The sequence below is a fragment of the Calonectris borealis genome, chromosome 11, assembly GCF_964195595.1.
Source record: "Calonectris borealis chromosome 11, bCalBor7.hap1.2, whole genome shotgun sequence".
In the NCBI taxonomy this organism is placed as follows: Eukaryota; Metazoa; Chordata; class Aves; order Procellariiformes; family Procellariidae; genus Calonectris; species Calonectris borealis.
In genome coordinates, this window is record NC_134322.1 from 25,463,223 (window position 1) to 25,488,356 (window position 25,134).

Here is a 25,134-nt window from a genome sequence, read left to right on the forward strand (position 1 = left end):
CCAGAGTCTGAGGGAAAAACCCAGTACCTGAGGAAGTAAACCAGAGCCCGAGGAACAAATCCAGAGCCTAAGGAACAAAACCAGAGCTCGAGGAAGAAAACCAGAGCCCCAGGAACAAATCCAGAGCCCAAGGAAGAAAACCAGAACCCGAGGAACAAAACCATAGACCGAGGAACAAAAGGAGAGCCCGAGGGACAAAATGAGAGTCCGAGGAACAAAACCAGAGCCCGAGGAATAAAACCAGATGTCGAGGAACAAAACCAGAGCCCGAGGAACAAAACCAGAGTCCGTGGAACTACACGAGAGCCCGAGGAACAAAACCAGAGCCCGAGGAACAAAATCAGAGCCCAAGGAACAAAACCAGAGCCCGAGGAACAAAACCAGAGCCCAAGGAAAAAAAACAGAGGCCGAGGAAGAAAACCAGAGCCCAAGGAACTAATCCAGAGGGCAAGGAAGAAAACCAGAGCCTGAGGAACAAAACCAGAGCCCAAGGAACAAAACCAGATGTCGAGGAAAAAAAGAGAGTCCGAGGAATAAATCCAGAGCCTGAAGAATAAAACCAGAGCCCGAGGAACAAAACCAGAGTCCGAGGAACCAAACCAGCGCCCGAGGAAGAAATCCAGAGCCCAAGGAATAAAACCAGAGCTGGAGGAACAAAAACAGAGCCCGAGGAACAAAAACAGAGCCCGAGTAATAAAACCAGAGTTAGAGGAACAAAACCAGAGCCCAAGGAATTAAACCAGAAGCTGAGGGAGAAAACCAGAGCCCGAGGAACAAAACCAGAGGATGAGTAACAAAACAAGATGTCGAGGAACAAAACCAGAGACCGAGGAACAAAAGGAGGGCCCGAGGAACAAAACCAGGTGTCGAGGAACAAAACCAGAGTCCGAGGAACAAAACCAGAGCCAGAGGAACAAAACCAGTGTCCGAGGAAGAAAACCAGAGCCCAAGGAATAAAACCAGAGCTGGAGGAACAAAACCAGAGCCCGAGGAACAAAAACAGAGCCCGAGTAATAAAACCAGAGTTAGAGGAACATAACCAGAGCCCAAGGAAAAAAAACAGAGGCCGAGGAAGAAAACCAGAGCCCGAGGAACAAAACCAGAGCCCAAGGAACTAATCCAGAGGGCAAGGAAGAAAACCAGAGCCTGAGGAACAAAACCAGAGCCCAAGGAACAAAACCAGATGTCGAGGAAAAAAAGAGAGTCCGAGGAATAAATCCAGAGCCTGAAGAATAAAACCAGAGCCCGAGGAACAAAACCAGAGTCCGAGGAACCAAACCAGCGCCCGAGGAAGAAAACCAGAGCCCAAGGAATAACACCAGAGCTGGAGGAACAAAAACAGAGTCCGAGGAACAAAACCAGAGCCAGAGGAACAAAACCAGTGCCCGAGGAAAATAACCAGTGCCCGAGGAAAATAACCAGTGCCCGAGGAATAAAACACGAGCTAGAGAAAAAAAAACAGAGCCCGAGGAACAAAATTAGAGCCTGAGGAACAAAACCAGAGCCCGAGGAACAAAACCAGAGCTGGAGGAACAAAACCAGAGCCCAAGGAACAAAACCAGAGCTCAAGGAAGAAAACCAGAGGCCAAGGAAGAAAACCAGAGTCTGAGGGAAAAACCCAGTACCTGAGGAAGTAAACCAGAGCCCGAGGAACAAATCCAGAGCCTAAGGAACAAAACCAGAGCTCGAGGAAGAAAACCAGAGCCCCAGGAACAAATCCAGAGCCCAAGGAAGAAAACCAGAACCCGAGGAACAAAACCATAGACCGAGGAACAAAAGGAGAGCCCGAGGGACAAAATGAGAGTCCGAGGAACAAAACCAGAGCCCGAGGAATAAAACCAGATGTCGAGGAAGAAAACGAGAGCCCGAGTAACAAAACCAGAGTCCGTGGAAATACGCGAGAGCCCAAGGAACAAAACCAGAGCCCGAGGAACAAAATCAGAGCCCAAGGAATTAAACCAGAGCCCGAGGAACAAAACCAGAGCCCAAGGAACTAATCCAGAGGGCAAGGAAGAAAACCAGAGCCTGAGGAACAAAACCAGAGCCCAAGGAACAAAACCAGATGTCGAGGAAAAAAAGAGAGTCCGAGGAATAAATCCAGAGCCTGAAGAATAAAACCAGAGCCCGAGGAACAAAACCAGAGTCCGAGGAACCAAACCAGCGCCCGAGGAAGAAAACCAGAGCCCAAGGAATAAAACCAGAGCTGGAGGAACAAAAACAGAGCCCGAGGAACAAAAACAGAGCCCGAGTAATAAAACCAGAGTTAGAGGAACAAAACCAGAGCCCAAGGAATTAAACCAGAAGCTGAGGGAGAAAACCAGAGTGTGAGGAAAAAAAACAGAGGATGAGTAACAAAACCAGATGTCAAGGAACAAAACCAGAGACCGAGGAACAAAAGGAGGGCCCGAGGAATAAAACCAGGTGTCGAGGAAGAAAACCAGAGCCAGAGGAACAAAACCAGTGCCCGAGGAAAATAACCAGTGCCCGAGGAAAATAACCAGTGCCCGAGGAATAAAACACGAGCTAGAGAAACAAAACCAGAGCCCGAGGAACAAAACTAGAGCCCGAGGAACAAAACCAGAGCCCGAGGAACAAAATCAGAGCCCAAGGAACAAAACCAGAGCCCGAGGAACAAAACCAGAGCCCAAGGAAAAAAAACAGAGGCCGAGGAAGAAAACCAGAGTCCAATGAACTAATCCAGAGGGCAAGGAAGAAAACCAGAGCCTGAGGAACAAAACCAGAGCCCAAGGAACAAAACCAGATGTCGAGGAAAAAAAGAAAGTCCGAGGAACAAAACCAGAGTCCGAGGAACAAAACCAGAGCCAATGGAACAAAACCAGTGTCCGAGGAAGAAAACCAGAGCCCAAGGAATAAAACCAGAGCTGGAGGAACAAAAACAGAGCCTGAGGAACAAAAACAGAGCCCAAGGAATTAAACCAGATGCTGAGGGAGAAAACCAGAGCCCGAGGAAGAAAACCAGAGGATGAGTAACAAAACCAGATGTCGAGGGAAAAAACCAGAGACCGAGGAACAACAGGAGGGCCCAAGGAATAAAACCAGGTGTCGAGGAACAAAACCAGAGCCCGAGGAACAAAACCAGAGCCAGAGGAACAAAACCAGTGCCCGAGGAAAATAACCAGTGCCCGAGGAATAAAATGAGAGCTAGAGAAACAAAACCAGAGCCCGAGGAACATAACCAGAGCTCAAGGAACAAAACCAGAGGCCGAGGAAGAAAACCAGAGCTCAAGGAATAAAACCAGAGGCCGAGGAAGAAAACCAGAGCCCAAGGAAAAAAAACAGAGGCCGAGGAAGAAAACCAGAGCCCGAGGAACAAAACCAGAGCCCAAGGAACTAATCCAGAGGGCAAGGAAGAAATCCAGAGCCTGAGGAACAAAACCAGAGCCCAATGAACAAAACCAGATGTCGAGGAAAAAAAGAGAGTCCGAGGAATAAATCCAGAGCCTGAAGAATAAAACCAGAGCTCGAGGAATTAAACCAGATGCTGAGGGAGAATACCAGAGCGCGAGGAACAAAACCAGAGGATGAGTAACAAAACCAGATGTCGAGGAACAAAACCAGAGACCGAGGAACAAAAGGAGGCCCCAAGGAATAAAAACAGGTGTCGAGGAACAAAACCAGAGTCCGAGGAACAAAACCAGAGCCAGAGAAACAAAACCAGAGCCCAAGGAAAAAAAACAGAGGCCGAGGAAGAAAACCAGAGCCCAAGGAACAAAACCAGAGCCCAAGGAACTAATCCAGAGGGCAAGGAAGAAAACCAGAGCCTGAGGAACAAAACCAGAGCCCAAGGAACAAAACCAGATGTCGAGGAAAAAAAGAGAGTCCGAGGAATAAATCCAGAGCCTGAAGAATAAAACCAGAGCCCGAGGAACAAAACCAGAGTCCGAGGAACCAAACCAGCGCCCGAGGAAGAAAACCAGAGCCCAAGGAATAAAACCAGAGCTGGAGGAACAAAATCAGAGCCCGAGGAACAAAAACAGAGCCCGAGTAATAAAACCAGAGTTAGAGGAACAAAACCAGAGCCCAAGGAATTAAACCAGAAGCTGAGGGAGAAAACCAGAGCGCGAGGAACAAAACCAGAGGATGAGTAACAAAACGAGATGTCGAGGAACAAAACCAGAGACCGAGGAACAAAAGGAGGGCCCGAGGAATAAAACCAGGTGTCGAGGAAGAAAACCAGAGCCAGAGGAACAAAACCAGTGCCCGAGGAAAAAAACCAGTGCCCGAGGAAAATAACCAGTGCCCGAGGAATAAAGCACGAGCTAGAGAAACAAAACCAGAGCCCGAGGAACAAAACTAGAGCCTGAGGAACAAAACCAGAGCCCGAGGAACAAAACCAGAGCTGGAGGAACAAAACCAGAGCCCAAGGAAAAAAACCAGAGCTCAAGGAAGAAAACCCGAGGCCAAGGAAGAAAACCAGAGTCTGAGGGAAAAACCCAGTACCTGAGGAAGTAAACCAGAGCCCGAGGAACAAATCCAGAGCCTAAGGAACAAAACCAGAGCTCGAGGAAGAAAACCAGAGCCCCAGGAACAAATCCAGAGCCCAAGGAAGAAAACCAGAACCCGAGGAACAAAACCATAGACCGAGGAACAAAAGGAGAGCCCGAGGGACAAAATGAGAGTCCGAGGAACAAAACCAGAGCCCGAGGAATAAAACCAGATGTCGAGGAACAAAACCAGAGCCCGAGGAACAAAACCAGAGTCCGTGGAACTACACGAGAGCCCGAGGAACAAAACCAGAGCCCGAGGAACAAAATCAGAGCCCAAGGAACAAAACCAGAGCCCGAGTAATAAAACCAGAGCCCAAGGAAAAAAAACAGAGGCCGAGGAAGAAAACCAGAGCCCAATGTACTAATCCAGAGGGCAAGGAAGAAAACCAGAGCCTGAGGAACAAAACCAGAGCCCAAGGAACAAAACCAGATGTCGAGGAAAAAAAGAGAGTCCGAGGAATAAATCCAGAGCCTGAAGAATAAAACCAGAGCCCGAGGAACAAAACCAGAGTCCGAGGAACCAAACCAGCGCCCGAGGAAGAAAACCAGAGCCCAAGGAATAAAACCAGAGCTGGAGGAACAAAAACAGAGCCCGAGGAACAAAAACAGAGCCCGAGTAATAAAACCAGAGTTAGAGGAACAAAACCAGAGCCCAAGGAATTAAACCAGAAGCTGAGGGAGAAAACCAGAGCCCGAGGAACAAAACCAGAGGATGAGTAACAAAACCAGATGTCGAGGAACAAAACCAGAGACCGAGGAACAAAAGGAGGGCCCGAGGAATAAAACCAGGTGTCGAGGAAGAAAACCAGAGCCAGAGGAACAAAACCAGTGCCCGAGGAAAATAACCAGTGCCCGAGGAAAATAACCAGTGCCCGAGGAATAAAACACGAGCTAGAGAAACAAAACCAGAGCCCGAGGAACAAAATTAGAGCCTGAGGAACAAAACCAGAGCCCGAGGAACAAAACCAGAGCTGGAGGAACAAAACCAGAGCCCAAGGAACAAAACCAGAGCTCAAGGAAGAAAACCAGAGGCCAAGGAAGAAAACCAGAGTCTGAGGGAAAAACCCAGTACCTGAGGAAGTAAACCAGAGCCCGAGGAACAAATCCAGAGCCTAAGGAACAAAACCAGAGCTCGAGGAAGAAAACCAGAGCCCCAGGAACAAATCCAGAGCCCAAGGAAGAAAACCAGAACCCAAGGAACAAAACCATAGACCGAGGAACAAAAGGAGAGCCCGAGGGACAAAATGAGAGTCCGAGGAACAAAACCAGAGCCCGAGGAATAAAACCAGATGTCGAGGAACAAAACCAGAGCCCGAGGAACAAAACCAGAGTCCGTGGAACTACACTAGAGCCCGAGGAACAAAACCAGAGCCCGAGGAACAAAATCAGAGCCCAAGGAACAAAACCAGAGCCCGAGGAACAAAACCAGAGCCCAAGGAAAAAAAACAGAGGCCGAGGAAGAAAACCAGAGCCCAATGAACTAATCCAGCGGGAAAGGAAATAAACCAGAGCCTGAGGAACAAAACCAGAGCCCAAGGAACAAAACCAGATGTCGAGGAAAAAAAGAGAGTCCGAGGAATAAATCCAGAGCCTGAAGAATAAAACCAGAGCCCGAGGAACAAAACCAGAGTCCGAGGAACAAAATCAGAGCTGGAGGAACAAAACCAGAGGCCGAGGAACAAAACCAGAGCCCAAGGAAAAAAAACAGAGGCCGAGGAAGAAAACCAGAGCCCAAGGAACAAAACCAGAGCCCAAGGAACTAATCCAGAGGGCAAGGAAGAAAACCAGAGCCTGAGGAACAAAACCAGAGCCCAAGGAACAAAACCAGATGTCGAGGAAAAAAAGAGAGTCCGAGGAATAAATCCAGAGCCTGAAGAATAAAACCAGAGCCCGAGGAACAAAACCAGAGTCCGAGGAACCAAACCAGCGCCCGAGGAAGAAAACCAGAGCCCAAGGAATAAAACCAGAGCTGGAGGAACAAAAACAGAGCCCGAGGAACAAAAACAGAGCCCGAGTAATAAAACCAGAGTTAGAGGAACAAAACCAGAGCCCAAGGAATTAAACCAGAAGCTGAGGGAGAAAACCAGAGCCCGAGGAACAAAACCAGAGGATGAGTAACAAAACCAGATGTCAAGGAACAAAACCAGAGACCGAGGAACAAAACCAGAGCCAGAGAAACAAAACCAGAGCCCAAGGAAAAAAAACAGAGGCCGAGGAAGAAAACCAGAGCCCGAGGAACAAAACCAGAGCCCAAGGAACTAATCCAGAGGGCAAGGAAGAAAACCAGAGCCTGAGGAACAAAACCAGAGCCCAAGGAACAAAACCAGATGTCGAGGAAAAAAAGAGAGTCCGAGGAATAAATCCAGAGCCTGAAGAATAAAACCAGAGCCCGAGGAACAAAACCAGAGTCCGAGGAACCAAACCAGCGCCCGAGGAAGAAAACCAGAGCCCAAGGAATAAAACCAGAGCTGGAGGAACAAAAACAGAGTCCGAGGAACAAAACCAGAGCCAGAGGAACAAAACCAGTGCCCGAGGAAAATAACCAGTGCCCGAGGAAAATAACCAGTGCCCGAGGAATAAAACACGAGCTAGAGAAACAAAACCAGAGCCCGAGGAACAAAATTAGAGCCTGAGGAACAAAACCAGAGCCCGAGGAACAAAACCAGAGCTGGAGGAACAAAACCAGAGCCCAAGGAACAAAACCAGAGCTCAAGGAAGAAAACCAGAGGCCAAGGAAGAAAACCAGAGTCTGAGGGAAAAACCCAGTACCTGAGGAAGTAAACCAGAGCCCGAGGAACAAATCCAGAGCCTAAGGAACAAAACCAGAGCTCGAGGAAGAAAACCAGAGCCCCAGGAACAAATCCAGAGCCCAAGGAAGAAAACCAGAACCCGAGGAACAAAACCATAGACCGAGGAACAAAAGGAGAGCCCGAGGGACAAAATGAGAGTCCGAGGAACAAAACCAGAGCCCGAGGAATAAAACCAGATGTCGAGGAACAAAACCAGAGCCCGAGGAACAAAACCAGAGTCCGTGGAACTACACTAGAGCCCGAGGAACAAAACCAGAGCCCGAGGAACAAAATCAGAGCCCAAGGAACAAAACCAGAGCCCGAGGAACAAAACCAGAGCCCAAGGAAAAAAAACAGAGGCCGAGGAAGAAAACCAGAGCCCGAGGAACAAAACCAGAGCCCAAGGAAGAAAACCAGAGCCTGAGGAACAAAACCAGAGCCCAAGGAACAAAACCAGATGTCGAGGAAAAAAAGAGAGTCCGAGGAATAAATCCAGAGCCTGAAGAATAAAACCAGAGCCCGAGGAACAAAACCAGAGTCCGAGAAACAAAATCAGAGCTGGAGGAACAAAACCAGAGGCCGAGGAACAAAACCAGAGCCCAAGGAAAAAAAACAGAGGCCGAGGAAGAAAACCAGAGCCCAAGGAACAAAACCAGAGCCCAAGGAACTAATCCAGAGGGCAAGGAAGAAAACCAGAGCCTGAGGAACAAAACCAGAGCCCAAGGAACAAAACCAGATGTCGAGGAAAAAAAGAGAGTCCGAGGAATAAATCCAGAGCCTGAAGAATAAAACCAGAGCCCGAGGAACAAAACCAGAGTCCGAGGAACCAAACCAGCGCCCGAGGAAGAAAACCAGAGCCCAAGGAATAAAACCAGAGCTGGAGGAACAAAAACAGAGCCCGAGGAACAAAAACAGAGCCCGAGTAATAAAACCAGAGTTAGAGGAACAAAACCAGAGCCCAAGGAATTAAACCAGAAGCTGAGGGAGAAAACCAGAGCCCGAGGAACAAAACCAGAGGATGAGTAACAAAACAAGATGTCAAGGAACAAAACCAGAGACCGAGGAACAAAACCAGAGCCAGAGAAACAAAACCAGAGCCCAAGGAAAAAAAACAGAGGCCGAGGAAGAAAACCAGAGCCCGAGGAACAAAACCAGAGCCCAAGGAACTAATCCAGAGGGCAAGGAAGAAAACCAGAGCCTGAGGAACAAAACCAGAGCCCAAGGAACAAAACCAGATGTCGAGGAAAAAAAGAGAGTCCGAGGAATAAATCCAGAGCCTGAAGAATAAAACCAGAGCCCGAGGAACAAAACCAGAGTCCGAGGAACCAAACCAGCGCCCGAGGAAGAAAACCAGAGCCCAAGGAATAAAACCAGAGCTGGAGGAACAAAAACAGAGTCCGAGGAACAAAACCAGAGCCAGAGGAACAAAACCAGTGCCCGAGGAAAATAACCAGTGCCCGAGGAAAATAACCAGTGCCCGAGGAATAAAACACGAGCTAGAGAAACAAAACCAGAGCCCGAGGAACAAAATTAGAGCCTGAGGAACAAAACCAGAGCCCGAGGAACAAAACCAGAGCTGGAGGAACAAAACCAGAGCCCAAGGAACAAAACCAGAGCTCAAGGAAGAAAACCAGAGGCCAAGGAAGAAAACCAGAGTCTGAGGGAAAAACCCAGTACCTGAGGAAGTAAACCAGAGCCCGAGGAACAAATCCAGAGCCTAAGGAACAAAACCAGAGCTCGAGGAAGAAAACCAGAGCCCCAGGAACAAATCCAGAGCCCAAGGAAGAAAACCAGAACCCGAGGAACAAAACCATAGACCGAGGAACAAAAGGAGAGCCCGAGGGACAAAATGAGAGTCCGAGGAACAAAACCAGAGCCCGAGGAATAAAACCAGATGTCGAGGAACAAAACCAGAGCCCGAGGAACAAAACCAGAGTCCGTGGAACTACACTAGAGCCCGAGGAACAAAACCAGAGCCCGAGGAACAAAATCAGAGCCCAAGGAACAAAACCAGAGCCCGAGGAAAAAAACCAGAGCCCAAGGAAAAAAAACAGAGGCCGAGGAAGAAAACCAGAGCCCAAGGAACTAATCCAGAGGGCAAGGAAGAAAACCAGAGTCTGAGGAACAAAACCAGAGCCCAAGGAACAAAACCAGATGTCGAGGAAAAAAAGAGAGTCCGAGGAATAAATCCAGAGCCTGAAGAATAAAACCAGAGCTCGAGGAATTAAACCAGATGCTGAGGGAGAATACCAGAGCGCGAGGAACAAAACCAGAGGATGAGTAACAAAACCAGATGTCGAGGAACAAAACCAGAGACCGAGGAACAAAAGGAGGCCCCAAGGAATAAAAACAGGTGTCGAGGAACAAAACCAGAGTCCGAGGAAGAAAACCAGAGCCAGAGAAACAAAACCAGAGCCCAAGGAAAAAAAACAGAGGCCGAGGAAGAAAACCAGAGCCCGAGGAACAAAACCAGAGCCCAAGGAACTAATCCAGAGGGCAAGGAAGAAAACCAGAGCCTGAGGAACAAAACCAGAGCCCAAGGAACAAAACCAGATGTCGAGGAAAAAAAGAGAGTCCGAGGAATAAATCCAGAGCCTGAAGAATAAAACCAGAGCCCGAGGAACAAAACCAGAGTCCGAGGAACCAAACCAGCGCCCGAGGAAGAAAACCAGAGCCCAAGGAATAAAACCAGAGCTGGAGGAACAAAATCAGAGCCCGAGGAACAAAAACAGAGCCCGAGTAATAAAACCAGAGTTAGAGGAACAAAACCAGAGCCCAAGGAATTAAACCAGAAGCTGAGGGAGAAAACCAGAGCGCGAGGAACAAAACCAGAGGATGAGTAACAAAACGAGATGTCGAGGAACAAAACCAGAGACCGAGGAACAAAAGGAGGGCCCGAGGAATAAAACCAGGTGTCGAGGAAGAAAACCAGAGCCAGAGGAACAAAACCAGTGCCCGAGGAAAAAAACCAGTGCCCGAGGAAAATAACCAGTGCCCGAGGAATAAAGCACGAGCTAGAGAAACAAAACCAGAGCCCGAGGAACAAAACTAGAGCCTGAGGAACAAAACCAGAGCCCGAGGAACAAAACCAGAGCTGGAGGAACAAAACCAGAGCCCAAGGAAAAAAACCAGAGCTCAAGGAAGAAAACCCGAGGCCAAGGAAGAAAACCAGAGTCTGAGGGAAAAACCCAGTACCTGAGGAAGTAAACCAGAGCCCGAGGAACAAATCCAGAGCCTAAGGAACAAAACCAGAGCTCGAGGAAGAAAACCAGAGCCCCAGGAACAAATCCAGAGCCCAAGGAAGAAAACCAGAACCCGAGGAACAAAACCATAGACCGAGGAACAAAAGGAGAGCCCGAGGGACAAAATGAGAGTCCGAGGAACAAAACCAGAGCCCGAGGAATAAAACCAGATGTCGAGGAACAAAACCAGAGCCCGAGGAACAAAACCAGAGTCCGTGGAACTACACGAGAGCCCGAGGAACAAAACCAGAGCCCGAGGAACAAAATCAGAGCCCAAGGAACAAAACCAGAGCCCGAGGAACAAAACCAGAGCCCAAGGAAAAAAAACAGAGGCCGAGGAAGAAAACCAGAGCCCAATGTACTAATCCAGAGGGCAAGGAAGAAAACCAGAGCCTGAGGAACAAAACCAGAGCCCAAGGAACAAAACCAGATGTCGAGGAAAAAAAGAGAGTCCGAGGAATAAATCCAGAGCCTGAAGAATAAAACCAGAGCCCGAGGAACAAAACCAGAGTCCGAGGAACCAAACCAGCGCCCGAGGAAGAAAACCAGAGCCCAAGGAATAAAACCAGAGCTGGAGGAACAAAAACAGAGCCCGAGGAACAAAAACAGAGCCCGAGTAATAAAACCAGAGTTAGAGGAACAAAACCAGAGCCCAAGGAATTAAACCAGAAGCTGAGGGAGAAAACCAGAGCCCGAGGAACAAAACCAGAGGATGAGTAACAAAACCAGATGTCGAGGAACAAAACCAGAGACCGAGGAACAAAAGGAGGGCCCGAGGAATAAAACCAGGTGTCGAGGAAGAAAACCAGAGCCAGAGGAACAAAACCAGTGCCCGAGGAAAATAACCAGTGCCCGAGGAAAATTACCAGTGCCCGAGGAATAAAACACGAGCTAGAGAAACAAAACCAGAGCCTGAGGAACAAAATTAGAGCCAGAGGAACAAAACCAGAGCCCGAGGAACAAAACCAGAGCTGGAGGAACAAAACCAGAGCCCAAGGAACAAAACCAGAGCTCAAGGAAGAAAACCAGAGGCCAAGGAAGAAAACCAGAGTCTGAGGGAAAAACCCAGTACCTGAGGAAGTAAACCAGAGCCCGAGGAACAAATCCAGAGCCTAAGGAACAAAACCAGAGCTCGAGGAAGAAAACCAGAGCCCCAGGAACAAATCCAGAGCCCAAGGAAGAAAACCAGAACCCAAGGAACAAAACCATAGACCGAGGAACAAAAGGAGAGCCCGAGGGACAAAATGAGAGTCCGAGGAACAAAACCAGAGCCCGAGGAATAAAACCAGATGTCGAGGAACAAAACCAGAGCCCGAGGAACAAAACCAGAGTCCGTGGAACTACACTAGAGCCCGAGGAACAAAACCAGAGCCCGAGGAACAAAATCAGAGCCCAAGGAACAAAACCAGAGCCCGAGGAACAAAACCAGAGCCCAAGGAAAAAAAACAGAGGCCGAGGAAGAAAACCAGAGCCCAATGAACTAATCCAGCGGGAAAGGAAGAAAACCAGAGCCTGAGGAACAAAACCAGAGCCCAAGGAACAAAACCAGATGTCGAGGAAAAAAAGAGAGTCCGAGGAATAAATCCAGAGCCTGAAGAATAAAACCAGAGCCCGAGGAACAAAACCAGAGTCCGAGGAACAAAATCAGAGCTGGAGGAACAAAACCAGAGGCCGAGGAACAAAACCAGAGCCCAAGGAAAAAAAACAGAGGCCGAGGAAGAAAACCAGAGCCCAAGGAACAAAACCAGAGCCCAAGGAACTAATCCAGAGGGCAAGGAAGAAAACCAGAGCCTGAGGAACAAAACCAGAGCCCAAGGAACAAAACCAGATGTCGAGGAAAAAAAGAGAGTCCGAGGAATAAATCCAGAGCCTGAAGAATAAAACCAGAACCCGAGGAACAAAACCAGAGTCCGAGGAACCAAACCAGCGCCCGAGGAAGAAAACCAGAGCCCAAGGAATAAAACCAGAGCTGGAGGAACAAAAACAGAGCCCGAGGAACAAAAACAGAGCCCGAGTAATAAAACCAGAGTTAGAGGAACAAAACCAGAGCCCAAGGAATTAAACCAGAAGCTGAGGGAGAAAACCAGAGCCCGAGGAACAAAACCAGAGGATGAGTAACAAAACAAGATGTCAAGGAACAAAACCAGAGACCGAGGAACAAAACCAGAGCCAGAGAAACAAAACCAGAGCCCAAGGAAAAAAAACAGAGGCCGAGGAAGAAAACCAGAGCCCGAGGAACAAAACCAGAGCCCAAGGAACTAATCCAGAGGGCAAGGAAGAAAACCAGAGCCTGAGGAACAAAACCAGAGCCCAAGGAACAAAACCAGATGTCGAGGAAAAAAAGAGAGTCCGAGGAATAAATCCAGAGCCTGAAGAATAAAACCAGAGCCCGAGGAACAAAACCAGAGTCCGAGGAACCAAACCAGCGCCCGAGGAAGAAAACCAGAGCCCAAGGAATAAAACCAGAGCTGGAGGAACAAAAACAGAGTCCGAGGAACAAAACCAGAGCCAGAGGAACAAAACCAGTGCCCGAGGAAAATAACCAGTGCCCGAGGAAAATAACCAGTGCCCGAGGAATAAAACACGAGCTAGAGAAACAAAACCAGAGCCCGAGGAACAAAATTAGAGCCTGAGGAACAAAACCAGAGCCCGAGGAACAAAACCAGAGCTGGAGGAACAAAACCAGAGCCCAAGGAACAAAACCAGAGCTCAAGGAAGAAAACCAGAGGCCAAGGAAGAAAACCAGAGTCTGAGGGAAAAACCCAGTACCTGAGGAAGTAAACCAGAGCCCGAGGAACAAATCCAGAGCCTAAGGAACAAAACCAGAGCTCGAGGAAGAAAACCAGAGCCCCAGGAACAAATCCAGAGCCCAAGGAAGAAAACCAGAACCCGAGGAACAAAACCATAGACCGAGGAACAAAAGGAGAGCCCGAGGGACAAAATGAGAGTCCGAGGAACAAAACCAGAGCCCGAGGAATAAAACCAGATGTCGAGGAACAAAACCAGAGCCCGAGGAACAAAACCAGAGTCCGTGGAACTACACTAGAGCCCGAGGAACAAAACCAGAGCCCGAGGAACAAAATCAGAGCCCAAGGAACAAAACCAGAGCCCGAGGAAAAAAACCAGAGCCCAAGGAAAAAAAACAGAGGCCGAGGAAGAAAACCAGAGCCCAAGGAACTAATCCAGAGGGCAAGGAAGAAAACCAGAGCCTGAGGAACAAAACCAGAGCCCAAGGAACAAAACCAGATGTCGAGGAAAAAAAGAGAGTCCGAGGAATAAATCCAGAGCCTGAAGAATAAAACCAGAGCCCGAGGAACAAAACCAGAGTCCGAGGAACAAAATCAGAGCTGGAGGAACAAAACCAGAGGCCGAGGAACAAAACCAGAGCCCAAGGAAAAAAAACAGAGGCCGAGGAAGAAAACCAGAGCCCAAGGAACAAAACCAGAGCCCAAGGAACTAATCCAGAGGGCAAGGAAGAAAACCAGAGCCTGAGGAACAAAACCAGAGCCCAAGGAACAAAACCAGATGTCGAGGAAAAAAAGAGAGTCCGAGGAATAAATCCAGAGCCTGAAGAATAAAACCAGAACCCGAGGAACAAAACCAGAGTCCGAGGAACCAAACCAGCGCCCGAGGAAGAAAACCAGAGCCCAAGGAATAAAACCAGAGCTGGAGGAACAAAAACAGAGCCCGAGGAACAAAAACAGAGCCCGAGTAATAAAACCAGAGTTAGAGGAACAAAACCAGAGCCCAAGGAATTAAACCAGAAGCTGAGGGAGAAAACCAGAGCCCGAGGAACAAAACCAGAGGATGAGTAACAAAACAAGATGTCAAGGAACAAAACCAGAGACCGAGGAACAAAACCAGAGCCAGAGAAACAAAACCAGAGCCCAAGGAAAAAAAACAGAGGCCGAGGAAGAAAACCAGAGCCCGAGGAACAAAACCAGAGCCCAAGGAACTAATCCAGAGGGCAAGGAAGAAAACCAGAGCCTGAGGAACAAAACCAGAGCCCAAGGAACAAAACCAGATGTCGAGGAAAAAAAGAGAGTCCGAGGAATAAATCCAGAGCCTGAAGAATAAAACCAGAGCCCGAGGAACAAAACCAGAGTCCGAGGAACCAAACCAGCGCCCGAGGAAGAAAACCAGAGCCCAAGGAATAAAACCAGAGCTGGAGGAACAAAAACAGAGTCCGAGGAACAAAACCAGAGCCAGAGGAACAAAACCAGTGCCCGAGGAAAATAACCAGTGCCCGAGGAAAATAACCAGTGCCCGAGGAATAAAACACGAGCTAGAGAAACAAAACCAGAGCCCGAGGAACAAAATTAGAGCCTGAGGAACAAAACCAGAGCCCGAGGAACAAAACCAGAGCTGGAGGAACAAAACCAGAGGCCAAGGAACAAAACCAGAGCTCAAGGAAGAAAACCAGAGGCCAAGGAAGAAAACCAGAGTCTGAGGGAAAAACCCAGTACCTGAGGAAGTAAACCAGAGCCCGAGGAACAAATCCAGAGCCTAAGGAACAAAACCAGAGCTCGAGGAAGAAAACCAGAGCCCCAGGAACAAATCCAGAGCCCAAGGAAGAAAACCAGAACCCGAGGAACAAAACCATAGACCGAGGAACAAAAGGAGAGCCCGAGGGACAAAATGAGAGTCCGAGGAACAAAACCAGAGCCCGAGGAATAAAACCAGATGTCGAGGAACAAAACCAGAGCCCGAGGAACAAAACCAGAGTCCGTGGAACTACACTAGAGCCCGAGGAACAAAACCAGAGCCCGAGGAACAAAATCAGAGCCCAAGGAACAAAACCAGAGCCCGAGGAAAAAAACCAGAGCCCAAGGAAAAAAAACAGAGGCCGAGGAAGAAAACCAGAGCCCAAGGAACTAATCCAGAGGGCAAGGAAGAAAACCAGAGCCTGAGGAACAAAACCAGAGCCCAAGGAACAAAACCAGATGTCGAGGAAAAAAAGAGAGTCCGAGGAATAAATCCAGAGCCTGAAGAATAAAACCAGAACCCGAGGAACAAAACCAGAGTCCGAGGAACCAAACCAGCGCCCGAGGAAGAAAACCAGAGCCCAAGGAATAAAACCAGAGCTGGAGGAACAAAAACAGAGCCCGAGGAACAAAAACAGAGCCCGAGTAATAAAACCAGAGTTAGAGGAACAAAACCAGAGCCCAAGGAATTAAACCAGAAGCTGAGGGAGAAAACCAGAGCCCGAGGAACAAAACCAGAGGATGAGTAACAAAACAAGATGTCAAGGAACAAAACCAGAGACCGAGGAACAAAACCAGAGCCAGAGAAACAAAACCAGAGCCCAAGGAAAAAAAACAGAGGCCGAGGAAGAAAACCAGAGCCCGAGGAACAAAACCAGAGCCCAAGGAACTAATCCAGAGGGCAAGGAAGAAAACCAGAGCCTGAGGAACAAAACCAGAGCCCAAGGAACAAAACCAGATGTCGAGGAAAAAAAGAGAGTCCGAGGAATAAATCCAGAGCCTGAAGAATAAAACCAGAGCCCGAGGAACAAAACCAGAGTCCGAGGAACCAAACCAGCGCCCGAGGAAGAAAACCAGAGCCCAAGGAATAAAACCAGAGCTGGAGGAACAAAAACAGAGTCCGAGGAACAAAACCAGAGCCAGAGGAACAAAACCAGTGCCCGAGGAAAATAACCAGTGCCCGAGGAAAATAACCAGTGCCCGAGGAATAAAACACGAGCTAGAGAAACAAAACCAGAGCCCGAGGAACAAAATTAGAGCCTGAGGAACAAAACCAGAGCCCGAGGAACAAAACCAGAGCTGGAGGAACAAAACCAGAGCCCAAGGAACAAAACCAGAGCTCAAGGAAGAAAACCAGAGGCCAAGGAAGAAAACCAGAGTCTGAGGGAAAAACCCAGTACCTGAGGAAGTAAACCAGAGCCCGAGGAACAAATCCAGAGCCTAAGGAACAAAACCAGAGCTCGAGGAAGAAAACCAGAGCCCCAGGAACAAATCCAGAGCCCAAGGAAGAAAACCAGAACCCGAGGAACAAAACCATAGACCGAGGAACAAAAGAAGAGCCCGAGGGACAAAATGAGAGTCCGAGGAACAAAACCAGAGCCCGAGGAATAAAACCAGATGTCGAGGAACAAAACCAGAGCCCGAGGAACAAAACCAGAGTCCGTGGAACTACACTAGAGCCCGAGGAACAAAACCAGAGCCCGAGGAACAAAATCAGAGCCCAAGGAACAAAACCAGAGCCCGAGGAAAAAAACCAGAGCCCAAGGAAAAAAAACAGAGGCCGAGGAAGAAAACCAGAGCCCAAGGAACTAATCCAGAGGGCAAGGAAGAAAACCAGAGCCTGAGGAACAAAACCAGAGCCCAAGGAACAAAACCAGATGTCGAGGAAAAAAAGAGAGTCCGAGGAATAAATCCAGAGCCTGAAGAATAAAACCAGAGCCCGAGGAACAAAACCAGAGTCCGAGGAACAAAATCAGAGCTGGAGGAACAAAACCAGAGGCCGAGGAACAAAACCAGAGCCCAAGGAAAAAAAACAGAGGCCGAGGAAGAAAACCAGAGCCCAAGGAACAAAACCAGAGCCCAAGGAACTAATCCAGAGGGCAAGGAAGAAAACCAGAGCCTGAGGAACAAAACCAGAGCCCAAGGAACAAAACCAGATGTCGAGGAAAAAAAGAGAGTCCGAGGAATAAATCCAGAGCCTGAAGAATAAAACCAGAGCCCGAGGAACAAAACCAGAGTCCGAGGAACCAAACCAGCGCCCGAGGAAGAAAACCAGAGCCCAAGGAATAAAACCAGAGCTGGAGGAACAAAAACAGAGCCCGAGGAACAAAAACAGAGCCCGAGTAATAAAACCAGAGTTAGAGGAACAAAACCAGAGCCCAAGGAATTAAACCAGAAGCTGAGGGAGAAAACCAGAGCCCGAGGAACAAAACCAGAGGATGAGTAACAAAACAAGATGTCAAGGAACAAAACCAGAGACCGAGGAACAAAACCAGAGCCAGAGAAACAAAACCAGAGCCCAAGGAAAAAAAACAGAGGCCGAGGAAGAAAACCAGAGCCCGAGGAACAAAACCAGAGCCCAAGGAACTAATCCAGAGGGCAAGGAAGAAAACCAGAGCCTGAGGAACAAAACCAGAGCCCAAGGAACAAAACCAGATGTCGAGGAAAAAAAGAGAGTCCGAGGAATAAATCCAGAGCCTGAAGAATAAAACCAGAGCCCGAGGAACAAAACCAGAGTCCGAGGAACCAAACCAGCGCCCGAGGAAGAAAACCAGAGCCCAAGGAATAAAACCAGAGCTGGAGGAACAAAAACAGAGTCCGAGGAACAAAACCAGAGCCAGAGGAACAAAACCAGTGCCCGAGGAAAATAACCAGTGCCCGAGGAAAATAACCAGTGCCCGAGGAATAAAACACGAGCTAGAGAAACAAAACCAGAGCCCGAGGAACAAAATTAGAGCCTGAGGAACAAAACCAGAGCCCGAGGAACAAAACCAGAGCTGGAGGAACAAAACCAGAGCCCAAGGAACAAAACCAGAGCTCAAGGAAGAAAACCAGAGGCCAAGGAAGAAAACCAGAGTCTGAGGGAAAAACCCAGTACCTGAGGAAGTAAACCAGAGCCCGAGGAACAAATCCAGAGCCTAAGGAACAAAACCAGAGCTCGAGGAAGAAAACCAGAGCCCCAGGAACAAATCCAGAGCCCAAGGAAGAAAACCAGAACCCGAGGAACAAAACCATAGACCGAGGAACAAAAGGAGAGCCCGAGGGACAAAATGAGAGTCCGAGGAACAAAACCAGAGCCCGAGGAATAAAACCAGATGTCGAGGAACAAAACCAGAGCCCGAGGAACAAAACCAGAGTCCGTGGAACTACACTAGAGCCCGAGGAACAAAACCAGAGCCCGAGGAACAAAATCAGAGCCCAAGGAACAAAACCAGAGCCCGAGGAAAAAAACCAGAGCCCAAGGAAAAAAAACAGAGGCCGAGGAAGAAAACCAGAGCCCAAGGAACTAATCCAGAGGGCAAGGAAGAAAACCAGAGCCTGAGGAACAAAACCAGAGCCCAAGGAACAAAACCAGATGTCGAGGAAAAAAAGAGAGTCCGAGGAATAAATCCAGAGCCTGAAGAATAAAACCAGAGCCCGAGGAAGAAAACCAGAGTCCGAGGAACAAAATCAGAGCTGGAGGAACAAAACCAGAGGCCGAGGAAAAAAACCAGAGACCGAGGAAAAAAAACAGAGGCCGAGGAAGAAAACCAGAGCCCAAGGAACAAAACCAGAGCCCAAGGAACTAATCCAGAGGGCAAGGAAGAAAACCAGAGCCTGAGGAACAAAACCAGAGCCCAAGGAACAAAACCAGATGTCGAGGAAAAAAAGAGAGTCCGAGGAATAAATCCAGAGCCTGAAGAATAAAACCAGAGCCCGAGGAACAAAACCAGAGTCCGAGGAACCAAACCAGCGCCCGAGGAAGAAAACCAGAGCCCAAGGAATAAAACCAGAGCTGGAGGAACAAAAACAGAGCCCGAGGAACAAAAACAGAGCCCGAGTAATAAAACCAGAGTTAGAGGAACAAAACCAGAGCCCAAGGAATTAAACCAGAAGCTGAGGGAGAAAACCAGAGCCCGAGGAACAAAACCAGAGGATGAGTAACAAAACAAGATGTCAAGGAACAAAACCAGAGACCGAGGAACAAAACCAGAGCCAGAGAAACAAAACCAGAGCCCAAGGAAAAAAAACAGAGGCCGAGGAAGAAAACCAGAGCCCGAGGAACAAAACCAGAGCCCAAGGAACTAATCCAGAGGGCAAGGAAGAAAACCAGAGCCTGAGGAACAAAACCAGAGCCCAAGGAACAAAACCAGATGTCGAGGAAAAAAAGAGAGTCCGAGGAATAAATCCAGAGCCTGAAGAATAAAACCAGAGCCCGAGGAACAAAACCAGAGTCCGAGGAACCAAACCAGCGCCCGAGGAAGAAAACCAGAGCCCAAGGAATAAAACCAGAGCTGGAGGAACAAAAACAGAGTCCGAGGAACAAAACCAGAGCCAGAGGAACAAAACCAGTGCCCGAGGAAAATAACCAGTGCCCGAGGAAAATAACCAGTGCCCGAGGAATAAAACACGAGCTAGAGAAACAAAACCAGAGCCCGAGGAACAAAACTAGAGCCTGAGGAACAAAACCAGAGCCCGAGGAACAAAACCAGAGCTGGAGGAACAAAACCAGAGCCCAAGGAACAAAACCAGAGCTCAAGGAAGAAAACCAGAGGCCAAGGAAGAAAACCAGAGTCTGAGGGAAAAACCCAGTACCTGAGGAAGTAAACCAGAGCCCGAGGAACAAATCCAGAGCCTAAGGAACAAAACCAGAGCTCGAGGAAGAAAACCAGAGCCCCAGGAACAAATCCAGAGCCCAAGGAAGAAAACCAGAACCCGAGGAACAAAACCATAGACCGAGGAACAAAAGGAGAGCCCGAGGGACAAAATGAGAGTCCGAGGAACAAAACCAGAGCCCGAGGAATAAAACCAGATGTCGAGGAAGAAAACGAGAGCCCGAGGAACAAAACCAGAGTCCGTGGAACTACACGAGAGCCCGAGGAGCAAAACCAGAGCCTGAGGAACAAAATCACAGCCCAAGGAACAAAACCAGAGCCCGAGGAACAAAACCAGAGCCCAAGGAACTAATCCAGAGGGCAAGGAAGAAAACCGGAGCCTGAGGAACAAAACCAGAGCCCAAGGAATAAAACCAGAGCTGGAGGAACAAAAACAGAGCCCGAGGAACAAAAACAGAGCCCGAGTAATAAAACCAGAGTTAGAGGAATAAAACCAGAGCCCAAGGAATTAAACCAGAAGCTGAGGGAGAAAACCAGAGCCCGAGGAACAAAACCAGAGGATGAGTAACAAAACCAGATGTCGAGGAACAAAACCAGAGACCGAGGAACAAAAGGAGGGCCCGAGGAATAAAACCAGGTGTCGAGGAACAAAACCAGAGTCCGAGGAACAAAACCAGAGCCAGAGGAACAAAACCAGTGTCCGAGGAAGAAAACCAGAGCCCAAGGAATAAAACCAGAGCTGGAGGAACAAAAACAGAGCCCGAGTAATAAAACCAGAGTTAGAGGAACAAAACCAGAGCCCAAGGAATTAAACCAGATGCTGAGGGAGAAAACCAGAGCCCGAGGAACAAAACCAGAGAATGAGTAACAAAACCAGATGTCGAGGAAAAAAACCAGAGACCGAGGAACAACAGGAGGGCCCAAGGAATAAAACCAGGTGTCGAGGAACAAAACCAGAGCCCGAGGAACAAAACCAGAGCCAGAGGAACAAAACCAGTGCCCGAGGAAAATAACCAGTGCCCGAGGAATAAAATGAGAGCTAGAGAAACAAAACCAGAGCCCGAGGAACATAACCAGAGCTCAAGGAACAAAACCAGAGGCCGAGGAATAAAACCAGAGCTCAAGGAATAAAACCAGAGGCCGAGGAAGAAAACCAGAGCCCAAGGAACTAATCCAGAGGGCAAGGAAGAAAACCAGAGCCTGAGGAACAAAACCAGAGCCCAAGGAACAAAACCAGATGTCGAGGAAAAAAAGAGAGTCCGAGGAATAAATCCAGAGCCTGAAGAATAAAACCAGAGCTCGAGGAATTAAACCAGATGCTGAGGGAGAAAACCAGTGCCCGAGGAACAAAACCAGAGGATGAGTAACAAAACCAGATGTCGAGGAACAAAACCAGAGACCGAGGAACAAAAGGAGGGCCCAAGGAATAAAACCAGGTGTCGAGGAACAAAACCAGAGTCCGAGGAACAAAACCAGAGCCAGAGAAACAAAACCAGAGCCCAAGGAAAAAAAACAGAGGCCGAGGAAGAAAACCAGAGCCCGAGGAACAAAACCAGAGCCCAAGGAACTAATCCAGAGGGCAAGGAAGAAAACCAGAGCCTGAAGAACAAAACCAGAGCCCAAGGAACAAAACCAGATGTCGAGGAAAAAAAGAGAGTCCGAGGAATAAATCCAGAGCCTGAAGAATAAAACCAGAACCCGAGGAACAAAACCAGAGTCCGAGGAACCAAACCAGCGCCCGAGGAAGAAAACCAGAGCCCAAGGAATAAAACCAGAGCTGGAGGAACAAAAACAGAGCCCGAGGAACAAAAACAGAGCCCGAGTAATAAAACCAGAGTTAGAGGAACAAAACCAGAGCCCAAGGAATTAAACCAGAAGCTGAGGGAGAAAACCAGAGCGCGAGGAACAAAACCAGAGGATGAGTAACAAAACCAGATGTCGAGGAACAAAACCAGAGACCGAGGAACAAAAGGAGGGCCCGAGGAATAAAACCAGGTGTCAAGGAACAAAACCAGAGTCCGAGGAACAAAACCAGAGCCAGAGAAACAAAACCAGTGTCCGAGGAAGAAAACCAGAGCCCAAGGAATAAAACCAGAGCTGGAGGAACAAAAACAGAGCCTGAGGAACAAAAACAGAGCCCGAGTAATAAAACCAGGGTTAGAGGAACAAAACCAGAGCCCAAGGAATTAAACCAGATGCTGAGGGAGAAAACCAGAGCCCGAGGAACAAAACCAGAGAATGAGTAACAAAACCAGATGTCGAGGAAAAAAACCAGAGACCGAGGAACAACAGGAGGGCCCAAGGAATAAAACCAGGTGTCGAGGAACAAAACCAGAGCCCGAGGAACAAAACCAGAGCCAGAGGAACAAAACCAGTGCCCGAGGAAAATAACCAGTGCCCGAGGAATAAAATGAGAGCTAGAGAAACAAAACCAGAGCCCGAGGAACATAACCAGAGCTCAAGGAACAAAACCAGAGGCCGAGGAAGAAAACCAGAGCTCAAGGAATAAAACCAGAGGCCGAGGAAGAAAACCAGAGCCCAAGGAAAAAAAACAGAGGCCGAGGAAGAAAACCAGAGCCCGAGGAACAAAACCAGAGCACAAGGAACTAATCCAGAGGGCAAGGAAGAAAACCAGAGCCTGAGGAACAAAACCAGATCCCAAGGAACAAAACCAGATGTCGAGGAAAAAAAGAGAGTCCGAGGAATAAATCCAGAGCCTGAAGAATAAAACCAGAGCCCGAGGAACAAAACCAGAGTCCGAGGAACCAAACCAGCGCCCGAGGAAGAAAACCAGAGCCCAAGGAATAACACCAGAGCTGGAGGAACAAAAACAGAGTCCGAGGAACAAAACCAGAGCCAGAGGAACAAAACCAGTGCCCGAGGAAAATAACCAGTGCCCGAGGAAAATAACCAGTGCCCGAGGAATAAAACACGAGCTAGAGAAAAAAAAACAGAGCCCGAGGAACAAAATTAGAGCCTGAGGAACAAAACCAGAGCCCGAGGAACAAAACCAGAGCTGGAGGAACAAAACCAGAGCCCAAGGAACAAAACCAGAGCTCAAGGAAGAAAACCAGAGGCCAAGGAAGAAAACCAGAGTCTGAGGGAAAAACCCAGTACCTGAGGAAGTAAACCAGAGCCCGAGGAACAAATCCAGAGCCTAAGGAACAAAACCAGAGCTCGAGGAACAAAACCAGAGCCCCAGGAACAAATCCAGAGCCCAAGGAAGAAAACCAGAACCCGAGGAACAAAACCATAGACCGAGGAAAAAAAGGAGAGCCCGAGGGACAAAATGAGAGTCCGAGGAACAAAACCAGAGCCCGAGGAATAAAACCAGATGTCGAGGAAGAAAATGAGAGCCCGAGGAACAAAACCAGAGTCCGTGGAACTACGCGAGAGCCCGAGGAACAAAACCAGAGCCCGAGGAACAAAATCAGAGCCCAAGGAACAAAACCAGAGCCCGAGGAACAAAACCAGAGCCCAAGGAACTAATCCAGAGGGCAAGGAAGAAAACCAGAGCCTGAGGAACAAAACCAGAGCCCAAGGAACAAAACCAGATGTCGAGGAAAAAAAGAGAGTCCGAGGAATAAATCCAGAGCCTGAAGAATAAAACCAGAGCCCGAGGAACAAAACCAGAGTCCGAGGAACCAAACCAGCGCCCGAGGAAGAAAACCAGAGCCCAAGGAATAAAACCAGAGCTGGAGGAACAGAAACAGAGCCCGAGGAACAAAAACAGAGCCCGAGTAATAAAACCAGAGTTAGAGGAACAAAACCAGAGCCCAAGGAATTAAACCAGAAGCTGAGGGAGAAAACCAGAGTGTGAGGAAAAAAACCAGAGGATGAGTAACAAAACCAGATGTCGAGGAACAAAACCAGACACCAAGGAACAAAAGGAGGGCCCGAGGAATAAAACCAGGTGTCGAGGAAGAAAACCACAGCCAGAGGAACAAAACCAGTGCCCGAGGAAAATAACCAGTGCCCGAGGAAAACAACCAGTGCCCGAGGAATAAAACACGAGCTAGAGAAACAAAACCAGAGCCCGAGGAACAAAACTAGAGCCCGAGGAACAAAACCAGAGCCCGAGGAACAAAATCAGAGCCCAAGGAACAAAACCAGAGCCCGAGGAACAAAACCAGAGCCAAGGAAAAAAAACAGAGGCCGAGGAAGAAAACCAGAGTCCAATGAACTAATCCATAGGGCAAGGAAGAAAACCAGAGCCTGAGGAACAAAACCAGAGCCCAAGGAACAAAACCAGATGTCGAGGAAAAAAAGAGAGTCCGAGGAACAAAACCAGAGTCCGAGGAACAAAACTAGAGCCAGAGGAACAAAACCAGTGTCCGAGGAAGAAAACCAGAGCCCAAGGAATAAAACCAGAGCTGGAGGAACAAAAACAGAGCCTGAGGAACAAAAACAGAGCCCAAGGAATTAAACCAGATGCTGAGGGAGAAAACCAGAGCCCGAGGAACAAAACCAGAGGATGAGTAACAAAACCAGATGTCGAGGAAAAAAACCAGAGACCGAGGAACAACAGGAGGGCCCAAGGAATAAAACCAGGTGTCGAGGAACAAAACCAGAGCCCGAGGAACAAAACCAGAGTTAGAGGAACAAAACCAGTGCCCGAGGAAAATAACCAGTGCCCGAGGAATAAAATGAGAGCTAGAGAAACAAAACCAGAGCCCGAGGAACATAACCAGAGCTCAAGGAACAAAACCAGAGGCCGAGGAAGAAAACCAGAGCTCAAGGAATAAAACCAGAGGCCGAGGAAGAAAACCAGAGCCCAAGGAAAAAAAACAGAGGCCGAGGAAGAAAACCAGAGCCCGAGGAACAAAACCAGAGCCCAAGGAACTAATCCAGAGGGCAAGGAAGAAAACCAGAGCCTGAGGAACAAAACCAGAGCCCAAGGAACAAAACCAGATGTCGAGGAAAAAAAGAGAGTCCGAGGAATAAATCCAGAGCCTGAAGAATAAAACCAGAGCTCGAGGAATTAAACCAGATGCTGAGGGAGAATACCAGAGCGCGAGGAACAAAACCAGAGGATGAGTAACAAAACCAGATGTCGAGGAACAAAACCAGAGACCGAGGAACAAAAGGAGGCCCCAAGGAATAAAAACAGGTGTCGAGGAACAAAACCAGAGTCCGAGGAACAAAACCAGAGCCAGAGAAACAAAACCAGAGCCCAAGGAAAAAAAACAGAGGCCGAGGAAGAAAACCAGAGCCCGAGGAACAAAACCAGAGCCCAAGGAACTAATCCAGAGGGCAAGGAAGAAAACCAGAGCCTGAGGAACAAAACCAGAGCCCAA